The following is a 4958-nucleotide window of genomic DNA, read 5'->3' as shown; positions in this document are numbered from 1 at the left end:
GCCCTCCTACTTCCTCTTCCCTGAGCAATCCAAACAAACAACCTAAAAACAATACTTACCATAGCCCTACTCCTAATCTCCCTGCTAGCAGCCAGCCTAGCCTACGAATGAACCCAAGAAGGCTTAGAATGAGCCGAATATGGTATTTAGTTTAAAACAAAACAAGTGATTTCGACTCACTGGACTATGATCAGACTCACAAGTACCAAGTGTCCCTAATCCACATAAACATCATAATAGCCTTCACCATATCCCTCGTAGGTCTACTAATGTACGATCCCACCTAATATCCGCACTACTCTGTCTAGAAGGCATAATACTATCACTATTCATTTTTACAGCCCTCACAGTCCTAAATTCGCACTTCACCTTAGCCAGCATAGTCCCAATCATCCTCCTAGTTTTCGCAGCCTGCGAAGCAGCCATCGGGCTGGCCCTGCTAGTCATAATCTCCAACACATATGGCACCGACTATGTTCAAAGCCTCAACCTCCTCCAGTGCTAAAATTTATTATTCCCACTATCATACTAATACCACTGACCTGATTATCAAAAAACAACTTAATCCGAGTCAATTCCACAGCCCACAGCCTACTAATCAGCTTTACAAGCCTACTCCTCCTTAACCAACCCAAATACAACAGTCTTAACTACTCCTTAACATTCTTCTCTGACTCCCTTTCCACACCACTTCTAATCCTAACCATATGACTCCTCCCACTAATATTAATAGCAAGCCAATCGTACCTTCTCAAAGAACCACTTACCCAAAAAAAACTCTACATCACAATACTAATTATACTACAAACATTCCTCATCATAACATTCACCGCTACAGAACTAATCCTAGTCTACATCATATTCGAAGCTACACTAGTCCCAACCCTTACTGTTATTACCCGCTGAGGTAACCAAACAGAGCGACTTAATGCAGGACTCTATTTCCTCTTCTATACACTGCTCGGATCCCTCCCCTTATTGGTAGCACTAACATACCTACAAAACACAACAGGAACCCTAAACTTTCTCCTACTGCAATACTGAGCCCAACCCCTATTGACCTCCTGATCCAACACCTTCATATGATTAGCCTGCATGATAGCTTTTATAATAAAAATACCCCTCTACGGATTACACCTATGACTACCCAAAGCACATGTAGAGGCCCCTATCGCAGGTTCCATAGTCCTTGCAGCTGTACTATTAAAACTTGGTGGCTACGGCATGCTACGAATTACACCCATACTCAACCCACTCACAGAGTACATAGCCTACACTTTCCTCATGCTCTCACTGTGGGGAATAATTATAACCAGCTCCATCTGTCTACGCCAGACAGACCTAAAATCACTCATTGCATACTACTCAGTCAGCCACATAGCACTCGTTATCACAGCCATTCTTATCCAAACACCCTGGAGCTACATAGGGGCTACCGCCTTAATAATCGCCCACGGTCTCACATCCTCCATATTATTCTGCCTAGCAAATTCAAACTATGAACGAATTCATAGCCGAACTATGATCTTAGCTTGAGGCCTACAAATCTTCCTCCCACTAATAGCGACCTGGTGACTATTAGCAAGCCTAACAAACCTCGCCCTACCCCCCACAATCAACCTAATCGGAGAACTACTCGTAGTCATATCAGCATTCTCATGATCAAACTTCACCATCATTCTAATAGGAACAAACATCGTAATCACCGCCCTGTACTCCCTATACATACTAATCACCACACAGCATGGTAAACACACACATCACATCAACAACCTCACCCCATCCTTCACACGAGAACACACCCTAATAGCTCTACATATCATCCCCCTTCTACTCCTATCACTAAACCCTAAGATCATTCTAGGTCCTCTCTACTGTAAATATAGTTTAAAATAAACACAAGCTTGTGAAGCCAGTAACAGAAGACCAAGACTTCTTATTTACCGAAAACGTACTGCAAGAACTGCTAACTCATGCTCCCATACCTAACAGTATGGCTTTTTCAAGCTTTTAAAGGATAGAAGTTATCCATTGGCCTTAGGAGCCAAAAAATTGGTGCAACTCCAAATAAAAGTAATAAATCTATTTGCTTCCTTCACCCTACTCACACTACTGATCTTAATTACCCCAATCATCACATCCAACACAGACCTCCACAAAAGCAACAAGTATCAAACCTATGTAAAAAACATCGTTCTCTGCGCTTTCATCACTAGCCTAGTCCCAATAACGGTATACCTTCACACAAACCAAGAAGCACTTATTTAAAACTGACACTGAATTACTATTCAAACCCTCAAACTAACACTCAGTTTCAAGATAGACTACTTTTCACTCATATTTCGTATGGCTTTTTCAAGCTTTTAAAGGATAGAAGTTATCCATTGGCCTTAGGAGCCAAAAAATTGGTGCAACTCCAAATAAAAGTAATAAATCTATTTGCTTCCTTCACCCTACTCACACTACTGATCTTAATTACCCCAATCATCACATCCAACACAGACCTCCACAAAAGCAACAAGTATCAAACCTATGTAAAAAACATCGTTCTCTGCGCTTTCATCACTAGCCTAGTCCCAATAACGGTATACCTTCACACAAACCAAGAAGCACTTATTTAAAACTGACACTGAATTACTATTCAAACCCTCAAACTAACACTCAGTTTCAAGATAGACTACTTTTCACTCATATTTCTGCCCGTAGCACTATTCATCACATGATCCATCATAGAATTCTCAATATGATATATACACTCCGACCCCCACATCAACCAATTCTTTAAATACTTACTCCTCTTCCTTATTACCATACTAATTCTTGTTACCGCCAACAATCTCTTCCAGCTCTTCGTCGGATGAGAAGGGGTGGGAATTATGTCGTTCCTACTTATCGGCTGATGATTCGGACGAACAAATGCAAACACAGCCGCCCTCCAAGCAATCTTATACAACCTTATCGGAGATATCGGATTTCTTGCATCAATAGCATGATTCCTCTCCAACATAAATACATGGGATCTACAACAAATCTTTGCACTCAACCAAGGCTCTCCAAACCTCCCCCTCATGGGACTAGTACTAGCCGCAGCTGGGAAATCAGCCCAATTTGGACTCCACCCCTGGCTCCCCTCAGCAATAGAAGGCCCCACCCCCGTTTCAGCCTTACTCCATTCGAGCACAATAGTTGTAGTGGGAATTTTCTTACTTGTCCGCTTCCACCCTCTAATAGTAAACAATAAGCTCGCCCAGACAATAGCCCTATCCTTAGGTGCCCTCACCACCCTATTCACAGCCATCTGCGCCCTCACCCAAAACGACATCAAAAAAATTATCGCTTTCTCCACCTCCAGTCAACTGGGCCTAATAATAGTAACGATCGGCCTCAACCAACCTTACCTAGCATTCCTACATATCTGCACACATTCCTTCTTCAAAGCTATGCTATTCCTGTGTTCCGGCTCCATTATCCACAACCTAAATAACGAACAAGATATTCGAAAAATAAGAGGACTGTTCAAGGCCCTCCCTTTCACTACGACCGCCCTCATCATTGGCTGCCTTGCACTAACAGGAATACCATTTCTCACCAGATTTTACTCCAAAGATCCCATCATTGAAGCCGCCACTTCGTCTTATACCAACGCCTGAGCCCTATTACTAACATTAACCGCTACCTCCCTCACAGCCGTTTACAGCACTCGTATCATCTTCTTCACACTACTAGGACAACCCCGATTCCCTCCCTACATTACTATTAATGAAAACAACCCCTCGCTAATCAACCCTATCAAACGCCTACTAATCGGAAGGGTTTTCGCCGGCTTCATCCTATCCAACAGCATTCCCCCCATAACCACTCCCCTAATAACCATGCCCCTACACCTAAAACTAACCGCTCTTACAATGACAACCCTAGGCTTCATCACTGCATTTGAAATCAACTGACCTCAAAGCAACAAGGCCTTATCAAGCTATACTTTTTATCCTTCCTCATTACTATTATCCTCTCCACACTCCTCTTTAATTACCCCGAGTAATTTCCATAATAACCACAACACCAATAAACAGCGACCAACCCGTGACAACCACTAACCAGACACCATAACTGTACAGCGCAGCAACCCCTACAGCCTCTTCACCGAAAAATCTAAAATCCCCTGTACCATAGACCACCCAATCCCCCAACCCACTAAACTCGAAAAGAACCTCTATCTCTCCACCCTTTAATACATATACCACTACCAAAAACTCTACCATCAACCCTAAAAGAAATGCCCCCAACACAACCTTATTAGAAACCCAAACTTCAGGATACTGCTCGGTAGCCATAGCCGTAGTATAGCCAAACACAACCAACATTCCCCCTAAATAAATTTAAAATACCATTAAACCTAAAAACGAAACACCAAAACTTAAAACAATCCAACACCCCACACCACCACCCACAATTAACCCTAAACCCCCATAAATAGGTGAAGGCTTTGAGGAAACCCCCACAAAACTAATTACAAATATAACACTCAAAACAAAAACAAGATACATTATCATCATTCTCACATGGACTCAAACCATGACCAATGACATGAAAAATCATCGTTGTTATTCAACTACAAGAACACTAATGACCAACATTCGAAAGACACACACATTAATAAAAATCATCAACAACACATTCATTGATCTCCGCACCCCATCAAACATCTCCTCATGATGGAACTTTGGCTCTCTACTTGGACTTTGCCTGATCATACAAATCCTAACAGGCTTATTCCTAGCAATACACTACACACCAGATACAACAACCGCCTTCTCATCAGTCGCACACATCTGCCGGGACGTTAACTACAGCTGAATTATCCGATATCTGCACGCAAATGGGGCCTCCATATTCTTCATTTGCCTTTACGCCCACATAGGACGTGGCCTATACTATGGCTCCTATGTCTTCCAAGAAAC

General features: G+C 42.4%; 1 pseudogene; it reads left to right on the top strand.

The window, feature by feature from the left end:
• Nucleotides 1-707: 707 nt before the first annotated feature.
• On the top strand, nt 708-3947 carry LOC129391704 (NADH-ubiquinone oxidoreductase chain 5-like; annotated as a pseudogene).
• The last annotated feature ends 1011 nt before the right edge of the window (nt 3948-4958 follow it).

Source organism: Physeter macrocephalus, chromosome 21 (assembly GCF_002837175.3).
Source record: "Physeter macrocephalus isolate SW-GA chromosome 21, ASM283717v5, whole genome shotgun sequence".
Taxonomy (NCBI): domain Eukaryota; kingdom Metazoa; phylum Chordata; class Mammalia; order Artiodactyla; family Physeteridae; genus Physeter; species Physeter macrocephalus.
This window is presented reverse-complemented; position numbering and strand designations above follow the sequence as displayed.